Here is a 23,883-nt window from a genome sequence, read left to right as displayed (position 1 = left end):
TGTGGACTACCATGATTTATATATTGTTGAATTTTATTTTATTTTTTATCAAGTAAAGGTTCCTGAGTCACTGACTGTGTACAGTCTGCATGTTTTTATGTTTCCCTTGTTTTTTTGGGATAGTGATTTTTCGTCCCTCATTTCAAAGATGTGGAGGTGGGATGACTGTAAATTACCTATGAGTGAATGTAGGTGTGAATATGAGTTGGTTTTGACAAAGAATGGTGTCTTGTTTAGGTTTGGTTCCAGCCTTTTCCCCTATGTTGTAAAGATAAGTTGTTAAGATGTTGATAGGTGGGTTCAAAAAATTAATGTATGAGTATTTTTACATGAGTCTTTTAAATTGATTAACAAAGGATAACTGTTATGATGATGTTTTTGCCCTTTATATTATAAACTACATGAGGATAATATTTATTATCATTAGTGGTTACTCATAGCCAGAATAAAATCCACCATTGTCTTTTGTGAGATTTTTTATCAGTAAATGACCCAATCATCAAATAAAACTGGAAATGTGCACACACACACACAAAAAATCGAGACGCACAAAACTGCGCAATACAGACAGTGATGTAGCAGATGCTCTAAACTTGCATTATTCTGAGGTCTTTACATGTGAGGAAGTGGATGACCTCCCAGTGGACAAAAGGGAATACTATGGAAGTACTGAGTGATACAGAAATTATAGGGGGAGAAAATACTGCTCAAATTAAATAGGCTGAAATCAAACAAATCACCAGCCCGCAATCTAGGAGATGATTCTAGCATGTCATTTAAAGTGCACATTACAAAGTTGTCTAAATCATGTTTCTCCCATCTTAAAAATGTTGGGAAATTAAGGTGTTTTCTAAATAAGCAGGATTCTGAGAAATTCATTCATGCAATTATTTCTAGTAGGATTGATTATTGAAATTCAGTGTTCACTGGATGTTCAAACAGATCTTTATACAGCCTCCAGTTAATCCAAAATGGTGCTGCAAGAATTATTACAAGAACAAGAAAATAAAAACACATAACTCCAGGTTAAGTTTAGGGCAGATTTCAAAATCCTCCTTTTAACATATAAAGCTTTAAATTGGCAAGGTCCAGCTAACTTGTCAAAACTTATCATGACTTACAAACCAGAACATACATTAAGATCTCAAGATCCCAGTCTGCTTATGATTCCAAGGATTAATAACCTAACAGTGGGAGGTTGACCTTTTAGTTCCAGGGCCCCTAAACTGTAGAATGGTCTGCCTGCTATTATAAGAGATGCCCCATCGGTCTCAGCTTTCAAATCCCGGCTGAAGACTCACTATTTCAGTTTAGCATATCCTGACTACAGCTGCTGATTAACTGTACAGACTGTATCTCTGTTGTTGGTCATTAGCACTAAAACATAAGTAATATGATAGTTACAACTTGTCACTAACCCTCAAGTATTCTGTTTCACTTCTCAGTACTCAAATGTGGCACTTGGTACCACTGCCTACCAGCCAAGTTGTTTTGCCTGCCTAAGGTAAAGTCATCTCTGATGGAGGGTCGCAGGAATCATTGGGGGGTCCTTTCATTGGATTGGCTGGCCTAGCACTGACTCAGCTTTGGAATGGCCAATAGGGGGAGGTAGATTGATGGCCGAGATCTCCAGGACTCTGAACAAATCCAAATCGTAATATGTGATATCATCTATTGTTGAATTCTGCTCTGTACTTGTAATATTTCTGTTATACTATTATATTGTATTGAGGATTACTTGTGTTCTGTTCTGTGTATTGTATTGTATTTACCTCCTTTTTTGACACCCACTGCATGCCCAACCTATCTGGAAAGGGGTCTCTTTTTGAACTGCCTTTCCCAAGGTTTCCTCCATTTTTTTTCCCTACAAGGGTTTTTTTTGGGCATTTTTCCTTGTCTTCTTAGAGAGTCAAGGTTGGGGGGCTGTCAAAAGGCAAGGCCTGTTAAAGCCCATTGCAGCACTTCTTGCGTGATTTTGGGCTATACAAAAATAAATTGTATTGTATTGTATAGAGGGTTATGGTGCAAGGAGCTCTATTAGAATTGGCTGACATTAAGAGTGCTGTTCCACAGGGGTCAATACTAGGGCTGTTGCTATTTTTAATATATATATATATATATATATATATATATATATATATATATATATATATATATATATATATAAAAATGATTTAGATAGGAATATAAGTAACAAGCTGGTTAAATTTGCAGATGATACCAAGCTAGGTAGATTGGCAGATAATCTGGAATCCTTTGAATCATTACAGAGGGACCTGGACAGCATACAGACTTAGGTGGGTTTGTGGCACATGAAATTTCATGTAAGTAAATGTAAAGTACTACATGTAGGAAGTAAACATGTTAAGTTTGAATACACAATGGAAGGTCTAAAAATCGAAAATACACCTTATTAGAAGGATTTAGGAGTAGTACTGGATTCAACAACTGTCAAACAGTGTTCAGAAGCCCTTTAAGAAGGCTAACAGAATGCTAAGTTATGCTGTATATCATGATGTGTAGAGTACAAGTCTAATGAGGGTGCTCAAGTTTGGTTTATTGCACACTGGTGAGGTCTCATCTGGAGTACTGCATACAGTTTTGGTCCCCAGGCTACCAAAAGAATAGCAGCGCTAGAAAAACTCCAGTATAGAATTTTGATTCTAGAGCTACAGGGCATGAATTATAATTTAAATTTAAAAGAACTGAGCCTTTTCGGCTTAAGCAAAAGAAGATCAAGAGGAGATATGACTGAAGTGTTTAAAATTATGAAAGGAATTAGTACAGTGGATTGAGACTGTTATTTTAAAATGAGTTCATCAAGAACACTGGGGACTCAGAAACATGTTAAGGGTAAATTATGCACAAACATTAGGAGGTTTTTCTTTACACAGAGAACCATAGACACTTAGAATAAGCCACCAAGTAGTGTGGTAGACAGGGCTTCAGGGAAATAATGTTATTTTAGAAAAATTAAATGGATAGGACTGGTGAGCATTGTAGGTCTGAATGGCCTGTTCTTGTCTGGATTGTTCTAATGTTCTCCTGTTCTAATGTTCTAATTGCACTGTAGGTTAATACATAAAACTTTAAGTTTCCTGCTGCATTTGCTGTTAGCTTATTTTCCCTAAATTATATCTTTTTAAATATACTTTAATTTAAAAGTAGTGCATATGAAGCCAAAAGAGCCACTTGCCCATATAAGCCCTGTCTCATCTGTCACAATATTCTCAGTATTCAAAAACTAAATTCTCACTATTTCAGCACAAACCATTTCATAAATTTAGAGGTATGACTGTTCCTGATAAATTTCTGTTCTCTGACCTTAATTTTTGGTAGTGGAGATGATTGGCTTTTATAAAGCCTTTTCTAGTAATTTTACATTTTAGGTGTCCTGTTGCAGCAAGTGGTGCCATTGTTACACCCGAATGGGCCTTAGAGTGAATGAATTCAATGCCATCAGGAGACAGACCCTTTTAAAATCATAAAACAATACTCTGCACAACAGTATATCGTAGATTTACCCAGTAAAGGGCTGTTGACCAATATTCATAGTCAGATGGACTTCAGCTATCCTCAAAGGCTTTGGGTGTATGCTAGAGTTCTAATCTAGTATGATTAAATACCAAGAGGCCTCAGTTTTCCAACATTCATTTACCTTACATTACAACCACCAGAAGCATGAAAAAGGCTACAAAATGCTAAAGAGTCTCTAAATTTAATTGTCTAGAGAGAACATGTAAGATTTTGTCTAGAGAAGGACATGAGAGATTTTGCAAACAATAGGAGACAATTCAGTCAGTCAAGCTTATTTGGTTAGCTCATAGTTAAGTTGTCCTGATATCTAATTCAGATTCCTTTTAAACGTTAAGATTTCCACTTCAATTACAGAGTTATGACTCTGTACTTTGTTCCTTACATCTGCCCATCTTTAAGTGAAAAAGTGCTACTTGCATTCCACCTTAAATACCTGATTATGTATATAGCTTAAAGAAGTTTGCTTAAATTCCTAATAAAATAAAAAGCACAATTTTACTTAACCCTTTGCAGTCGTATTTAATTTTCAACGTCACGCTACATTAGTCGTAATTAATTATTGAAAAAACGCCAATAATTACAGCAGTTATTTTTTTCAAGCACGTAGGAATAACACAGGCCACTTTTCTCGACCAGGCGACTGTGCAAATCGGTCAGAAACTTGCAGGGCCACCAGCGGTGGCCTGACGACCTATAGCGCACTTTTTACTAAGGCCAGTTTTCTGGCCTAACGACCGCAAAGGGTTAAGAATACAGTAATCCCTCCTCCATCGCGGGGGTTGCGTTCCAGAGCCACCCGCGAAATAGGAAAATCCGCGAAGTAGAAACCATATGTTTATATGGTTATTTTTAGAATGTCATGCTTGGGTCACAGATTTGCGCAGAAACACAGGAGGTTGTAGAGAGACAGGAACGTTATTCAAACACTGCAAACAAACATTTGTCTCTTTTTCAAAAGTTTAAACTGTGCTCCATGACAAGACAGAGATGACAGTTCTGTCTCACAATTAAAAGAATGCAAACATATCTTCCTTTTCAAAGGAGTGCAAAGCAAGCAGTCAAAAAAAAAATCAATAGGGCTTTTTGGCTTTTAAGTATGCGAAGCACCGCCGGTACAAAGCTGTTGAAGGCGGCAGCTCACACCCCCTCTGTCAGGAGCAGGAAGAGACAGAGAGAGAGCCACAGAAAAACAAAGTCAAAAATCAATACGTGCCCTTTGAGCTTTTAAGTATGCGAAGCACTGTGCAGCATGTCCTTCAGGAAGCAGCTGCACACAGCCCCCCTGCTCACACCCCCCCTACGTCAGCGCAAGAGAGAGAGAGAGAGAGAAAGTAAGTTGGGTAGTTTCTCAGCCATCTGCCAATAGCGTCCCTTGTATGAAATCAACTGGGCAAACCAACTGAGGAAGCATGTACCAGAAATTAAAAGACCCATTGTCCGCAGAAACCCGCGAAGCAGCGAAAAATCCGCGATATATATTTAAATATGCTTACATATAAAATCCGCGATGGAGTGAAGCCGCGAAAGGCGAAGCGCGATATAGCGAGGGATCACTGTATAATTTAGTGATTAAAGATGTAATTAAATTAAAAATAATGTCAGGGTGTATCAAAAATATTCCTAATCAGTAAGAGAGCAACTCCATAGAAACAACAAAGTCTACCAACTCATCAATCAATTTTCTGAACCAGCTTAGTCCTTCATGAGATCACGGTGGAGACATGCCCTATCGATAGATAGATAGATAGATAGATAGATAGATAGATAGATAGATAGATAGATAGATAGATAGATAGATAGATAGATAGATAGATAGATAGATAGATACCATTAGGCATTATAAAGGCATTTTGCTGTTATTGTAAAGGAGCCCAAGTAGCATTTCTTGACACACTTCTGCTAAATAATCGGTTAACTAAAATTATTCACTGCTAGTGTAACAGAGAGAGCATGTGCAGAATGTTCATAGTAGCCGACATTTTTGTCTTCATTTTCTCCTCTGCTACTACCTCCAGCAGAGTGTGTCCCATAACTGAGACTGCCTTAATTAGCTTGTTGATTTGGTGGGCCTCTCTTTAAGTGAAGTTACTGGCCCAGCAGACAACAGTATACAAAACTGTACTGGTCATTACAGAGTTGTAGAACATATAAAGTTTGTCACTACACATATTAATGGAATACAATCTCCTAAGAAAAAAAGAGTCTGTTTTGCTCTTTATTTTGACGTTCCTCTGTGTTACTAGACCAATTCAGCCTGTCACTAATTTGGATGTCCGAGTAGATGTAGCAGTGCACCTCCTCCACATACACTCCTAGAGCCTCCTAGTTCAATAACCATTTAGCCATATGGAAATCATGTAGCTATATGATAAAAAATGTATTAAGGAAAATCACTGTGCCATAAACCATATAGCATTGTCAGACTGTATTACTTATTTGGGATAGGTAGCAAATATGATAACTTTAATAATGAAGGATCTTATGCAGCACAAATTGATAACATTTTGGACTCAGCTATTGGCCACTGAAGCAATGGAAAAAGATGCAAACATGCTCTAAACAGATTTGACAAAACAGACAGTAGAGCTTTTGATTTGTTAAAGGAAGGAAAAGAGAGCTTTGAATATGGTAAATACACCACAAATGGAAACAATGTAAATGGGAACAGGCTACAGGAATATTAAGAGAAATGTTGAAAGATATGGTGACACATTCAAATCCCATGTCGCTGGCTGGAAATCTTGTGTGAACAGGAGAAGCCCATCTAACCTATCAATTTAAATAAAATGAGTGGCTTCCCAAGATTTATGGCATAAGGTTATGTTTTCTAATATAATTACATTACAGACCTAGTATATCATAAAGCACTGCACAACTATTGCTTTAGAAATAATTACCTTCAGGAATACTATTTTTGGGATAACAAAACTGAAATGTTCAGCTTTCTCAAAATATCCTAAATATAAGACTTTTACAGATTTATTTAAAGGACAAGGCTAGGATTTTATTTTAGGCAGAGACTTTTTATTGATGACTCCTTTTTTAAACTGTCGATATGAAACATATGACAAAAATTTGGGTGTATTGATTATGGTTTCACTTACTGTATAAACTTAAATTCCAAATATGAGCTAAGCATGCAAAGCACTAATCACTACTGAACATTCTCTCATAGGGCGGCACGGTGGTGCAATGGTAGCGCTGCTGCCACGCAGTAAGGAGACCCAGGTTTCCTCCCACAGTCCAAAGCCATGCAGGTTAGGTGCATTGGTGATCTAAATTGTCTCTAGTGGCTGGGATTGGCTCCAGCAGACCCCCATGACCTTGTGTTCGGATATAGCGGGTTGGACAATGACTGACTCTGACTGACTGATTCTCTCATAACATAACATACATTAACTTATTTAATTAATTTCATGGTTGCAGGATGCCAGAGCCTATTCTGGCAGCACTGGGTGCAAGGCAGGAAACAGTCCAGGATGAGGTGCCAGTTCACTGCAGGGCCCAGAGCACACAGCCACTCTTGCAGTTACACAAGGGCCAATTTGGAAATAACAATTAACCAATGTAGGAATAAAATGCACACAGATATGGTGAAAACTCCAACTCTGACAATGACTAGGTGCAGGATTGAAATACTGTTCTTAAATGGAGAAGTATACTGAATTTCTGTTTTACCTGCTGGGAAGAGATTAAAGAGATTAAAAAAGTCAAGCTCATATAAGTAAATGATGCCCTCATTTGTTTCAACCATCTGAAACTAGCACCTTCTGTAAGTCCAGTTTGATGAAGGAAAATTTACCAGGCATTATGATGTATATTTTTCTTTCTACTTATTCATATCCACACTACTACAGCTACTGAGGAAAGTAAAGCATCCATTTGACTACTTGAGTTTTAGCCTGAAAAAACGGGTAGCTTTTACTCGACTATATTACTGGTAATACTTCAAAATACATGTTACATTGGTGCCTTTACTAGTCAGTTGCTCCTAAATAACAAGATCTTAAATAATAGTTTGTTTAGTTTTAATGTGACTTACAAAGCACCCATGACACCTAATAGTGCATTTACAAACCACTTATTGTTATGTAGCAAGACTCTAACCAAGGCACTGTTTGTGTAATATAAAAATTATTGTCTAATGGCCTTAAAACCCCTATTCTGAAAAGATGATACATGATTTAAGTAGAATGATGAATTCTGTTTCAATGTTTGGAGGAAGAGAAGTTTATTTTTTTACATACCCAAAATTTCTTGAAGCGAATAGCTAATACATAATTTAACTTGGCTCATTCATTATGAAGATTACACTTTATACCATCATTCTACACTTCTGTACTGAACAAACAACCATGTTGTCTTCTCATATGGTATAGAATTTTAATCAAATGAAAGAGGTGCCAGTGCTTTAAAAATAAGAAACTGGCAAACATTTTAGCTTTGCGTTTATTAGTTTTTTTTTAAATATTGCGTTTATTAGTTTTTAAAATAATGTTATATTACACTATCTACAGGAGCCAGGTTTGATGAGGATAAAGCTTGGCTCCTGTTTTATTTTGTTCTGAAAATTCTTGAAACCAAATGTGAAATTTTATGTCTCATGTAGTTCCGGCTCCACATGTGGTGGTTGTGCCAATAGAAAAACGTTCAACAAGGGTATGAAAGTATCATGGTCACTGACTGATTCTAGCCTATATGGTAACTGTAAATCCGTGTGGTTGCTGCTCAGCATGACACCTTAATTAGTCACTTCATTTGTTTGGGTTGGATTTGCTTTGTTTTGCAAAACACATACTTTTTGGGCAAAATAACATCATAAGTGTACTGACTACGTAGAGACAAAGTGCAAGAAATTATTGTAGTTTGGTTCTGATGACAGTATTGATCACAGTATGAAACTTAGTTCCCTGATGATATAATAAATTGGAAAATAAATGCTGTATAGTGTAAAGTTGTGCAGAGAAAAAAAACAAAAACTAAGCCAAACGAGCAATTACTGTAGCACTGTGTAAATTTTCTTCATTAAGTTTCATCTGGGTAAATATACAGTATAAATATCTGTCACTTAATGATTGATTAAATCAGTGTTCAAATTACAGCTTTTGTAGCACTCTAGTTTGCAATGGAAAACACCTGGAAGCAGGCCTCCAGCCTCATTCTGATTTCCAGTTGGTCCTGGTGTTTGAGGAAGAGCAGCATAAAAGAGTTTGTTTCACTTATTAAACTTCTAAAATATTCTGAAGTTTGGTTAATTATTATATGTAGGAGTTCTTTGTTGACTACTGAAACTTTTTCTATATACAGTGTGCGTGTATGTGTGTGTGTGTTTGAAATGTACACACATACATATATGTGTGTATACAGTATCCAAAGTTTTACAGCTCAGACTTAGCATGGACTTAATCCAAGCAGTTTTGTGCAATTTTTTGTAAAATTTTTCTGTCACAAAGAGGTATTTAGTGACAATTCTTACAAGTGGATCGCACGTTTAGGAATGTTGATATCCTTGTACTAAACTATGGAATCGTTTTGGTTGGCTTCATTTTGTTAAATAAAGAATGTGAGTTGACAGTTAACAATGTAATGATGTCAGCAATATTTTTCATTCTCATTTATTTAAGGATATCATATTCCATCCTTAACATTTTTTAGCATAATTATTTTCATTTTTTTTAAATGTATTTTTATACTAGAAATTGTTTTGTTTTATGGTGGGAAAATGGAGTAGCTGATAAAGACCTTTGTGTTCAACCCTGCAATCATAAGATTAATCAAGTCTTCATATATGTATACAGTTTAAAGATTAAGATTAATGTAAAGGTATAAAGGTAAGTTGTTGCATATGAGATATATGATAATATTGGATCTTTCTAATCTTTTTTCTGAACCCAATTAATCCAGTTAATACACTCTTAAACTCTCTCATGTCTGGTAAATTTACGGTTGCCAATTAACCTGTAAGTGTTTGAAATGGGAGGAAAATCAATGCAGACTAAGGAAGAAGGTGCAAAATCCAAAAAGATAATGGCTGGCCATAATTTTCACTCAGGACTGTAGTGCTGAATTACAGAATCACTAACTGTGCTACTCTGTGCAAAAGGGCATTTATAATAATAAAGTAAAAGGAAACCTATTGCATACTACACCTGTACAACTTAAAAACATCAATTATGTTAACAGAAAAAAAGAAGTTCAGGCAAACTCCACACACCAGAATCCAGGCCTTTGGAGTTCTTAGGCAGTAGTGATAACCACTGAACCACATATTTCCATCCATCCATCCATTTTCCAACCTGCTGAATCCGAACACAGGGTCACGGGGGTCTGCTGGAGCCAATCCCAGCCAACACAGGGCACAAGGCTGGAACCAATCCTGGGCAGGGTGCCAACCCACCGCAGGACACACACAAACACACCCACACACCAAGCACACACTAGGGCCAATTTAGAATCACCAATCCACCTAACTTGCATGTTTTTGGACTGTGGGAGGAAACCGGAGTGCCCGGAGGAAACCCACGCAGACACGGGGAGAACATGCAAACTCCAATCCAATTGTAAAAATGAACATATTCAGGATATAAAAAGGCCTAATGGAAAGATTATGCTTCAATTACTGTAAAATAAAAAGCATGGGTAATTTCATAATTGAATATTTTATATAAATTTTTCATGAAACGAGGACAGACGTTTTGTGGTAAAGAAATTATACTCACTAATCACAGCTAAAGTTAATTGCAGTATATTGCAATTTGATTAGCACATGCAACACTGATAACCATATAAACCTCTATGTGTGTATGTATATATACAGTATATTCATACAGTGTTGATAATGAAATAAAATTTTATTGAAACAGCTGAAATGAATAAAACTGCCAAAGAAATTTTATGTGCTTTGGGAACTGCTTCAATAAATGTTAATTATGAAACTGAAAGTTCAAACCAAGGACTTAAAGCAGAAGAAGAATATGTGAGAACTAATTTACCAAAACACATCTGTGAAATTAACAACACTAATAATGGTTGCTGCATGAATAATACATTCAACTTTGGTGAAACGAATAACTATAAAAACAAATAGGAGTATAAAGACAACATTAACATATATTAATTTAACTTCTATTTTTGGAAAGAAATATGCTTTGGATTAGGTTAGCACTGGCACCACTATAATTAAATTTGTCAGCGATAATTAATCTTTTAATGTATTTATGCATGGAAAATAAGCACAGAACAATACTATAACATAAAAAGAGAAACACAGTGTAATAGATAGATAGATAGATAGATAGATAGATAGATAGATAGATAGATAGATAGATAGATAGATAGACAGCACTGTATTTGTATACCTGGAAAATTTAGCTTATATATATATATATATACTGTATATATATATATATATATATATATATATATATATATATGGCTGAAATAGTTTTACTATCAAATAATGCAAAGAGTATGATTGTGATTCAGACTACGAATGCCATATATATATATGTATATATCCCTGTGTAATTGTGTTATTTGTAAGCAGAAATTAGCCTGCAGTACCCACTATTTGATGTCACAGACAGTTATTGAAAATAGTGCCACTTCTCCTGATGTTGAAGGAGAAAAGAAGAGTGCAAACTTTTGACTACATTCTTAAGACTGAGATAGGATGGAATCTTTTTGCAATGATTGGCCATACTGAAAAAGCAACAAATGGGGTAAGAGAATGAAAGGCAAATGCATTTAAATCACTGACAAAATAGCCAGGTAAATGTCAACACCTGGCAAGGTTAACCAAGTTAAAGTTGGACTTAGTATGAAGAGATACGAGAACTGTCTTGGGATAGGGGCATACCTTGAGGATGGCCACCTGGGACTATCCAAACAGGTACATCAAAATGACTGAAAAGTTCCCATTTCAGTAGACTCAAACTCCATTTGGTGATAGAGCACTTGAGCTGATTCAAAGTCCAAGCTCGATATTCACTAACCTTTAAGGAGATGCCAGACTTGGAGAGCTAAGTGGTAGTGCAGCTTGCATGTTTGACATGCAGGAAATGCAAACAAGCAATCAAAATGCACATTACAGTACTTGGCAATATGAAGGTTGGGTTTCCCTTAAACCACACTTCTTCTTTAAGGGGGTATACAAAATAAAATTTTTTTATTGTTTTATTTAAAGACTACAATAACACCTTCATTGATCTTAACATGGAGAAAGTTTGTAATTATCCGTTTGTCCCTTTGCTCTTTTTCATTTTACAAACAAGACATTTCGAAAATCAACATTTATCCATTGGGAAAATGTTCTTAAACACTTAGTTTTTCTTGGCATAAATGTAGTTTATATTACTTTTTATACTTTCAACACACTTCACTTTAAAGTATTACTCTGTGTAATTTATGCTTTCCTATAATAAATAAGCATGCTAATAAAACTCAAAAGTGTTTAGACTAAATAATTTTAAAACGGTCATAAAAAGGTTAACATAAAACAGGGTTTAAATACTATGAATAAAAATACGTTTGAGGTCATAGCAGCTGAAAAGACAACTACAAAAACTGTAGCTTCATGCCTGGTCATTATTAGTTTTTAAAAAGTAAATCACTTATTTATTTTTTAAGAAGGGAGTGATTACTAAGTTTGGTCAAAGTCAGCTTATACAATAAATCACAAAAACTTCCAGTCTAATAAAAAACATCACAGTATGTTAAAGTATGTCAGTATATAGAACAAATAAATGAATGAAACAGCAGAATTAAACAGAACTCAACTGTTATAAAGGCAACTCATTCTGCTCTAAATAAATGGGTTCTTTAATTGTTTTGGAAGAGTTTTGTCAACTGAAACAGAGAGCTTTTTAAATATTATTCATCAAGCAAAGAGAATGCCACTTCCTAACAGTATGAATAAAACAACTCAGTTTTGACAACATCTGTTAAAATAACATCTACTACATGAGAAATGCAGATATGGCTTAAAATTAAAGCAACAGGCTCTGAGGTAATATCTTTTATTGCTACAGTGTTTAATCATAACTTAAAGATTTTAGAAGCTTCACTATAGAAATAAAGTTCTTGATTAGATAGTTGGAGTTTTGACTTAATGATGTATCAGAGTTTTTAAGTTTCCTATTTAAGCTCATTGCATTTCACCTTCATCTTCTATTCTACTGGTAAATGATACACACACTCCATTAACATTCAATACTGAACAATAAATGTATCCAATATAGAAAAAAAAACTACTGAGAGAAATATATTATATTACACTTGAATAAATGAACATGAGAATGTGTTATCACTTTCAAATAAATAACAGTTTTGATTGCTCTAACATAGAACTGACAGCCATTTCACCTGCTCATATCTCTCTATTATAAAAAAAATCTTGGAAGGAGACAAGACGTGATGTTCTCAGAGAGACACTTTCACGTCCCGCGAGACGAGTCTCTGTGCCAAGAGATTTAACCACGCCCGGAGCCGGAAATAAAAGACCAAGAGTAGATGACAAAGTACAATGTCGTAAAGAATTCAAAAACGTTGGCATGATACACATGTAGACCAGGTTAGAGATAATGGAATTACAAAAATTTGAAAGTCTCAAAAAAAGGATACTAAAGATCGCATTAGCGCGAACAAATGGAAATTATTACTCAGTGAAATAAAGGCACAGCAAAAAGATATCAAATATATTGTTTGTATTTAAACTTTAAGTCGGAGACTTGTAGATCGTCTAATTCATGTTGCCATCAGGGAAAAAAAAAAAGTAGTGTTTCTTCCCAATGAAGAGGCATCTCCGTGAGAATTAAAAGATTTGTTGTTTGGTGAAAGTGAAATCCTGCAAGAAAAAATTTCAAGCCTCGTGAGACAATAGCTTATGCAAGAGATTTGAAAAAGTCCTGCCCACATAACCATGCACACAGTTCAATCATTTCTCATTTGTGTGAATGCTATTGTCAGGCACATTTCTTGTAGAGAGAAAGAAACAATATTCACTCATGGCCAGTTATACGTTGAGTTGTCAGGATGTAATTCCAAACATGAAATCAAAATTAAATGCGATATTGATGAAAAGGTAAAAGCGAAAAGAGATCGAATATATGGACATAGGTGATATGACAGAAGTATGTAGATATAGTTTGGCTTTAAACTTTAAGTCAGAGACTTGTAGATTGTCTAATTCGTGTTGCCATCAGGGAAAAGTAGTGTTTCTTCTCAATGAAGAGGTCTATCCACGAGAATTAAAAGTTTTGTTGTTTGGTGAAAGTGAAATCCATATACGTGAGTGACAGAGACGCGAAGTTGCTGGCGCGAAGTGCAGATTGGGGGGGGGGGGGGGGGGGGGGGGGGGGGTTGGGTTGGCAAGCGAAGCCAATTGTAAAAGACTAGTGAAGTTTTAAGATCTAGTCCTAGGAAGTTAGTGTTAATGTTAAAGTCACACAAGTATTTGCTTGATTATAATGACATACAAGTTTTATATAGCTACAGAGATAATGGAAGATTATGTTTTATCCCCTGTAAGCTAACAAGTTAATGAAACCTTCCTGATACTCAACTTAAATTCTGATGTAACAATCAGTCAGTTAGATAGAACATGAGCTGCTAGATAGTTATATGTTTGTAAATGTAAAGGTAAAGAAGCATACAGTTTTTTTGACTGTACATATCAATATATGCACCAACATATGTATGTAGTAACTTAAAGAAACAAAGATGATGTGTTTGGGAGGTGGCAGTTCACAAGCCGCACTCACACTCAGACTAGGTCAGTTTACAGTCTTTGATTAACCTGACATGCATTTTGGAGTGATTTTTGGAACATCTCAGTACAGCTTGTATTATGTCCTGTTATATTAGACCTCTTTGAAAAATACTACCAAACCTTGAGTGTTATTTAGAGTGATTTCTTACTATGTGTTAAGGTGGAATATTTTTATGGCAGTTTGGCTAATATTTAATATTTCAACAATTAAATAAAGAGGTAAAATTTAACAATAAGTACAAATTATATTTTTACTTAATTCTTCCTAAGTTTTATAAAAAACATACATATACTGTATAATCTTCTAATACCAACATATACTGTATAATCTTCTAATACCATAGAAATTGAATGTTATTTAGAGTGATTTCTTACTATGTGTTAAGGTGGAATATTTTTATGGCAGTTTGGCTAATATTTAATATTTCAACAATTAAATAAAGAGGTAAAATTTAACAATAAGTACAAATTATATTTTTACTTAATTCTTCCTAAGTTTTATAAAAAACATACATATACTGTATAATCTTCTAATACCAACATATACTGTATAATCTTCTAATACCATAGAAATAGGAAGGTGGGGGTCTAGCCCATAAAGCAATGGACTGGATCCCTGAAAGAAATCAGAAGTCTCCCTTGTATTACCTGGCACAGAATGCTCATACAGAACCTCCAGAACCTGAGCATGGACTATAAGGGCAGCAAAAAGCACGTACAACAGCAGAAGTTTGAGAATGCTAGCTCCCCAATACTGCAACTGGAGTAGAATGTACCAAGGCTAAGACCAATATACATGCATCCGGTAAAGTTTTACAGCTCAGACTTAGCATGGACTTAATCCAAGCAGTTTTGTGCAATTTTTTGTAAAATTTTTCTGTCACAAAGAGGTATTTAGTGACAATTCTTACAAGTGGATCGCACGTTTAGGAATGTTGATATCCTTGTACTAAACTATGGAATCGTTTTGGTTGGCTTCATTTTGTTAAATAAAGAATGTGAGTTGACAGTTAACAATGTAATGATGTCAGCAATATTTTTCATTCTCATTTATTTAAGGATATCATATTCCATCCTTAACATTTTTTAGCATAATTATTTTCATTTTTTTTAAATGTATTTTTATACTAGAAATTGTTTTGTTTTATGGTGGGAAAATGGAGTAGCTGATAAAGACCTTTGTGTTCAACCCTGCAATCATAAGATTAATCAAGTCTTCATATATGTATACAGTTTAAAGATTAAGATTAATGTAAAGGTATAAAGGTAAGTTGTTGCATATGAGATATATGATAATATTGGATCTTTCTAATCTTTTTTCTGAACCCAATTAATCCAGTTAATACACTCTTAAACTCTCTCATGTCTGGTAAATTTACGGTTGCCAATTAACCTGTAAGTGTTTGAAATGGGAGGAAAATCAATGCAGACTAAGGAAGAAGGTGCAAAATCCAAAAAGATAATGGCTGGCCATAATTTTCACTCAGGACTGTAGTGCTGAATTACAGAATCACTAACTGTGCTACTCTGTGCAAAAGGGCATTTATAATAATAAAGTAAAAGGAAACCTATTGCATACTACACCTGTACAACTTAAAAACATCAATTATGTTAACAGAAAAAAAGAAGTTCAGGCAAACTCCACACACCAGAATCCAGGCCTTTGGAGTTCTTAGGCAGTAGTGATAACCACTGAACCACATATTTCCATCCATCCATCCATTTTCCAACCCACTGAATCCAAACACAGGGTCACGCTGGAGCCAATACAGGGCACAAGGCAGGAACCAATCCCGGGCAGGGTGCCAACCCACCACAGGACACACACAAACACACCAAGCACACACTAGGGCCAATTTAGAATCGCCAATCCACCTAACCTGCATGTCATTGGACTGTGGAAGGAAACCGGAGCGCCCGGAGGAAACCCACGCAGACACGGGGAGAACATGCAAACTCCACGCAGGGAGGACCTGGGAAGCGAACCCAGGTCCCCAGGTCTCCCAACTGTGAGGCAGCAGCGCTACCCACTGCGCCACTGTGCCGCCCCACATATTTCCAATAGTCATAAAACACAAAACACAGAACTCAACACATATTATTTAAGTTTTTAACGTTTTAATAATTTGTGTGGAATCTGAAAAGGAAGAAATAAACATCCCTATACCTTAGGTCTGTGTTAATTTTTTCCACCTAAGCCTTATTATTTTTTTGGAATTCCTTATTATTTTTTTGGAAACAAGACCCATTGTTTTATAAATAAAAAATCAAAACAAACATGTTTTCTTTTGAGTTTTAGTCAGATTTAAATATTCCAGATAGGTCTGACTAAGTGAGACAGTCCCTGCAGGAAGAAAAAGTCAAACCGTGACAAGCAGCCTGTTCTGTTCCACTTAGCAATTTCTAAAATTGAATCATTGAGTATAAACTGGCATTTGGGAAACGGCCAATATCAGATTTAGGAAAGCAGGAGATGGGAATCTGCATGCTTGTTCAAGATAAAACATATTAGTGAGATTTAAGTTATCACATTATTGTATGATGAATAAATCATACATCAGAATGACATAAAAATTCAATAGAAACAATTTATTTTATCTGATAGAAGATTATTATTTCACTGCCAGAAAGATTCTGGCAAGCACAAGCCTATTCCACATTGAGGCATATTAACCTTGTTCCCAACTAATATTTGGAAAATTCTTTAAATGATTCCAGTCATGCATTTCAAAAATAAATACAGATGGACTTTGACAGAATCTTAACAAATCCATACAGCTTTACTTGCAACCATTATATATTAACAAATAAAGGTAACATATATTGAAAATGATATGTTGATATTTATTTTTCAAAATTATTTAATTGGTATCGACAGTGCTCTTATGGAAACTGGATTGTTCATTATAGGAAGCACAATAAGCAAGAAAGACAGAAATAGCAGGCACCATGTTAACATTATCAGCATAACCTGTTAATGCTTCTGAGGGGCTACATGTGGAGATCAGAGACAAGAGCTGCAGTTTCTTACACCTTGTCACTTTTCTGTTGCTGATAGCCAGCTACTTGATTTACTACAAGCTTTTCCACCTACTATATTGATATTATTTGACTTCTTTCAATATTGCACTGTAACACCCCTACCATACCATTGAATTATGAAGATGAGCACACCACTCTACAAATGCTTTATAAAAGGTAATGAAGTTGATAGGGGAAGTTCAACCTACTTGGAATACAAGCTCAATATCATACTAACCAGAATCACTGCAGATACTACATCCAGTTTTTACCCCTGTTCCAAACTCAAAGCTAATTAATATTAAGGCCCATCTTAGGAGTCTTTTCAACATACCTGTATCTGATGTGTGTTCAGTGGCATTAATTATTAAATCTATATTTTCATTTCTTTAAATCACTTCTTCAATAACTAAACCCACTTAATTAAACAGAGCAAAGCCAGAGCATATCTCAGCAGTACTGGATATAACGCATGAAACAATGCAGAACAGATTCAACCCAGATTTGTGAGGTGGTAGCCCTGATCAATAAATTATTTCAATAGTTTAAAATGATGTCAAATTTTGTGATAAGTATCTAAATATAAAAATATAATGTAATAGTCAGTAACAGCCTTTTATGTTAGAGGGAAAAGGTGTTATGTTGCATTCTTATGATTTGCTGACTCATTCCACCTTCTGTAAGTAGACTGCTCAGATAAAAATTATTATGCCATTATATGGGACTACTTCTTGAAATATCCAGTTTGCACAAAAGCTTTTAAATTTGTCATTGTCATATTTTACAATTATATGATGTTATGTGCACTCCACTGTAGTGCACTGTCAGTGGTGTCATTGTTGTTTACAATGACATTAGGCTTAGGGGTGTGTTTGTTCTTCCATGTCTCAGAAAAAGAAGAGGAAGATGAAGAAGAAGGGTGAATTGTAAATTGTACTGTATAAATAAAACTTACTTTAAAAAAAGGGTGTGTTTGTGTTTCTGTCTCATGTAAAACCATTTCCCTGATCATCAACAATAATTAAATTTTAGTCATCACCAGGAAAGCTCCTTTATTTCATTCTTTTTTTCAGAATTATCATTGAATGAGAAAAACCCACATAGTAAGCCTGATAGGACTGTCAAATTATTACTATAGAAATTCAAGGCAATGGGGAGAAAGACAATCCCTGTGTCACTACTGTCTTTGTTCTGATGGTGGAAGACTGTCCAGCACTTAACTTCAATCATTGCTGTCTATCTGATAGGAAATTGTTAATTGAGCACAGAGTGCTGCTAATTATTGATTCAGTGCACAAGTGTCATATCCTAGATATATACATTACATATTTTAAACACTGCAATACTGCCTTTTTTTAAATGGCAGATGTTATGTAACTGCAACACTAGACACACCCACAACCAAATTCTTAAACAAGTTTCATAACCATAAGGTCTGAAAATACCAAGCTGCAACTAAAAGAGGGCCAAACCATTGAAAGTCCAAATTATTAGTTTCATCAAAGCACAGACTTTCAGAAGAGGTGAGAAGAAAACTTATTTAACAGGGACAAGGCAACATGGAAGATAAACAGAACTAAAACTAAGTTATTCTCGATGCCCTAGGGCCTTTTAAGTAGAGTCTACTATTGCTCCTTCAAAGAACTATTCTCCACATCCATGAGCTTCTTTGTATTTCATACAGTCCATACTGTTTGGGTTATAAACATATCTGTTTCCATTTTACCTTCCACCATGTTATTTACTCTCCAACTCACCCAATTGTTTCTGCCTTGAAAAGGCTGATTCCCTCTTTATTGCTCTTTTCCACAGCTGGTGCTGTGACACCATGCAGTGATACCTGTGTGTATGTGTATGGTAATGACCTAGCATGGCACTATTTTCTTCATGATCAATGATAACATTTGAAGCAGTAAACATTAAAACACGCAAAATTAATATATAATAAACAGTAAAACAAAATATTATTTTATGTTATGCAGTTCACACTCATTTTGATGCAGTTCTGATAACAGCTACAATGGATACAATACAAAAAACATGGTGGGTAGGGCAGTAGTCCACTACACTCATACATACACATGCCATTTCTCATATGGACAATTTTGAATCAGGTATTACGCAGAAAGCCTTTGGGGGTTAAGGGAACACCCCATACAGGACAAAGAGTCTCCACAGAGACAGCAAGCAAGCCAGGACGCTTATATCCCAGTTTGGGGCCTGCTAAATATTATAAACATCTTCAGGTCTTCAGCAGGGTAATGGATGAATATTTAAGTAATTAGCATTTTCAACATTTTATTGAATGAGGAAAAACTTGCATAGCACTGTTGTTCCCTTCCTTAAAATCATTAAAAGTAAATAGCTTTGACAGTATTAAGAAATTATCATAGTATAAATTATATAAGTGATTACATTTTCATACCTGAATCAGTCTGTTGAAGTTACTTGCTGTCTCTTTTAAAACATGCAGCACACAGATTAAAAGAGCCCATATCTGAGTCAAAAAAGAAAACATCTGCCCCTGTGTTAGTATAGTTAAAATGATTTCCACAGAGCAAAGTGAATATCCAACTCAAGCCACAGCCTGCTTAATAACTTGTCCAGTCAAGTATGACAATTTACCACAAGTCTTGGTGATTCTTTCTTCAGTTTTACAAACTCCCAAACTCAGAATGACGATTGTTGCTATTTTCAGAAAACACTGACCCCTGGATTAAGAGAATCAGTTTCACAAGATGTTCTTGTGAAAAGAACAATGTTCAGTAAATTCAGTTCAATCCTAAGACATGTGAGACAGCTAAGTAGAGATCAAAAGGACAGAATGCAATGAAAATAAGGTGTGCTTTTTCATGTATAATTCTTTATCAATTTAAGCAGCAAACATTAAAAGTTCTTTTGTAGTCTGGGGCAAGCCGCAACCTATTTTATGCATGCAGAGTCTTATGCTTTCACTCAATTTATAATGTTTATACTGACTCCTACAATCCCGTGGTCAGCCTTTTTACATTTAAAATGTATTTAAATTATTTTAATTCTTGTTTTCCACAGCCCAGGTTTAAAAAGAAATTTGAATATTTTCCGGTCTCATTTTTCCCATGCTGACTGTAAAAGTATGAAGCCAATACAGGTTATCACTAACTAGTGAATTCCATACAGATCTTTTGTTTTTTAACAAAGATTAAAATTGTGCCTCATTTTTTTAATGCTTGAATCAAAATAAAATACTTTGTAAAACATTTTAAGAAAAATAATAAAAAAAAAATAACTAGCATGCCCACATATGTAATTTGTATCACACTATACGGAATCTGAAAAAAGTACAATAATAACCAGTTAGTCTGGAAAATAGGCTGTAATTTTGTCAGTATTTTTAAAATTTATATCTGATAGTGCTCCCTCAGAATTATCCATCCATCCATTATCCAACCTGCTATATCCTAACTACAGGGTCACGGGGGTCTTCTGGAGCCAATCCCAGTCAACACAGTGCACAAGGCAGGAAACAAACCCAGGCAGGGCGCCAGCCTACCGCAGGGCGCGCGCACACACACACACAAACACACACCAAGCACACACTAGGGACAATTTAGAATCGCCAATGCACCTAACCTGCATGTCTCTGGACTGTGGGAGGAAACCGGAGTACCTGGAGGAAACCCACGCAGACACGGGGAGAACATGCAAACTCCACGAAGGGAGGACCCGGGAAGTGAACCCGGGTCTCCTAACTGCGAGGCAGCAGCACTACCCACTGTGCCACAGTGCCGCCCCCTCAGAATTATGCTTTGCAAATTTTTTTATTAAGTATTATGTCACCAAAGGCTGCATCAGTTTTAAAATAATGCATTTTGTTGTTATTTTTTGAGTATTACCTAAGTTATCATAGCATCCTGGTGTATCACTAATGCTACTGTATATACAGTAACAACTTTACTGGTGCAGTCTTCATTGACAACAACTCTTACACAGTTAGCTTAAGAAAAATATAATTAATTGTTAAATATAACATTTTATAGCACTCTGTGCTACAACACAAATCATACCTGGTTAACTGTGTTGGAACATACAATCACTGGCCACTTTACTAGATACACCTTGCTAGTACTGGGTTGGATCCACTTTTGCCTTCAGAACTGCCACAGTACTTCGCGGCATAGATTCAACAAGGTGCTGGAAACATTCCTTAGAGATTTTGGTCCATGAAGACATTATCCTATCCCATGCAGATTTGTTGGTGGCACATCTATGATGTGAATCTCCCATTCCACCATATTCCAAAGATGTTCCATTGGATTGAGATCTGGGGCTTCATGTATAAATGGTGCTTACGCACAAAAATGTTGCATAAAATGTTGCATATTCCCATTTCCAAACGGACTTTGAGATGTATAAAAACTAAACTTGGCATAAAGCTACACACATTCTCACCCCAGCCTTACTCTGTGTGTGTACAAGGTTCTACTCGGTTTTGCAAACTGGCGGCACCCAGCCTCAAAATAGTGCTACTGTTCCTGTGTGGTTTCTCATTCTTTTTTAGATTCATATCCTTGATGCAGCTTTATCAAATACACTGAAATTAACTTCATTTTGTTAATAAATTTAAGGAATCTGATTGTAATCAACCTGTAACAGTATAATGGTCCACAAAATGGCCAAACTATTCCAAATCCCATATTTGCTTTAGCATTGTTACTCTCAGAGCACCACTCAGAGTATTTTAACCCACTGTATCTGAGTGTGGAATCACAGCTGTACAGCAGCTGACCAGAAAGCTCTACTGTGGGCTATGTCAAGATCACAGAGGTTTATCGGGATACAGCATCTAGCATACATTGCCTTAGCCATGCGCACAGTCTATTTGAACTTCTCCCATTTGGCAAATGCTTCAGAGCCTTTGCTGCACAAACCACGAGGTTCAGAAACAGTTTCATCCCAAGAGCTCTACACACACTCAAAAAGTCCATCAAGTGCTCTGGGTAGAACTATTTGTACTTAGAATTACAATTACCTCACTGTAAACTTACACTACAGTTGTAATATTGCACAACCTGAGCCACTTTATGAACCATTTGCACTATCTGTACTATATGTATATTGTTACTTATGCTTTCATATTGTATATTTTTCATTTTTTATCGTATCATTATTATTATTGTTTTTTAAGTTTGGAGGATTTGCATATTGAATCTCATTGTACCATACAATAATAATAAAGGAATTCAATTCAATTCAACAGAAGAGAGCGCGTATTTACAGATGATAACTGGCTCAATTTAGATTTCCATGAGCTATCTTCTTGGAGCTCTTGATATCATTTTTAGGATGAAATGACTTAAAGTATGTATATTACATTATACAGATAATTTTTAAACTTCATTTAGATAATGTATACTGTTAATAAACGTGTGGGCATGGTGGCGCCATAGTAGCGGTGTGCTGGTGCCCCGTTCAGAGATTAGTCCTACCTTGCGCTCCATGCTTGCTGGGACTGGTGCAACCCTTGATGGATAGATGGATGGAATAGTTAAACAGGTATTATGAAGATTTTTCAATGTTCCTTAAAAGTTTTGAAGAATTGTCGCTCTAAGCTTACAGCTGGTTTTACGTTTATTACAGAGCTTATATTGTAGTGATTGGTTACATGGATAAAGAAAAGGAAGAACAAGAATTGGAGGTTGGTACATTGACAGACACAGTACTGCTGCAATAAATTATTTCATCAAAGTTCCCGCATGTCCCAGTAAGCATCTTGTGTGAGGCAGGAACAATCCCTGAGCCACCATATCCCCATATTTAATACATGCTTTAATGCATTTCATCATGAAAATGATATCAAGTATACATCTTGATGTATTTAGAGAGCTGTAATATCATGAATGTAATGTGTTATAAATGGAGATCAGTGCCGTAAGAGAAAGCTCGTTTAAGAAGCACTTAGTGATTCACACACATAGAGCAAATAGAATACAAAGCATTTAACGTGCTACTTTAGTTACGATGGGATCTGAGAAACTCTACTAAACATTGATTGTAATATGAAGTTTACAACATTCTATTTTAATGACAAAATAAACTATGAGATTAAAGTGGAAATTTTAAAATTAAAGTTGGCATTTCAACCTTTTTTCTTCACTGTGTCACATTGTAATATGAAGTTTACAACATTCTATTTTAATGACAAAATAAACTACGAGATTAAAGTGGAAATTTTTAAATTAAAGTTGGCATTTCAACCTTTTTTCTTCACTGTGTCACTAATTTTTTTCTTTTTTCTGTACCATAATACACTTCTGTTTGACACTAAGATGGTGGTCTACGAGTGGCCTTTTCACAGCAACTTTGATACCTGACCACTTTATTTCGAGCACTATGCAACTTTCTGAACTTGAACTTCAAGTGTTTCCACCACTCTGTATCTCTTGATCAACATCCTTTTGTTGTTTATTTCACTGCTTAACACTAGAATTACCAGAGCCTACAAAAAAACTCGTAGATCCATCCCACCTTAAAATGCTTCGCACCTCTCTTTTAGCGTCTTTTGTCTTCTAAATGTG

At 35.5% G+C, this 23,883-nt stretch overlaps 1 protein-coding gene across 2 annotated transcripts in view; it reads right to left on the bottom strand.

The window, feature by feature from the left end:
- The window catches only part of LOC114648332 (inositol-trisphosphate 3-kinase B-like), a 159,393-nt gene that overhangs the window by 23,106 nt on the left and 112,404 nt on the right, over window positions 1-23,883 (bottom strand). The gene's annotated exons all lie outside the window — the stretch shown is intronic.

Source organism: Erpetoichthys calabaricus, chromosome 3, assembly GCF_900747795.2.
Source record: "Erpetoichthys calabaricus chromosome 3, fErpCal1.3, whole genome shotgun sequence".
In the NCBI taxonomy this organism is placed as follows: Eukaryota; Metazoa; Chordata; class Cladistia; order Polypteriformes; family Polypteridae; genus Erpetoichthys; species Erpetoichthys calabaricus.
This window is presented reverse-complemented; position numbering and strand designations above follow the sequence as displayed.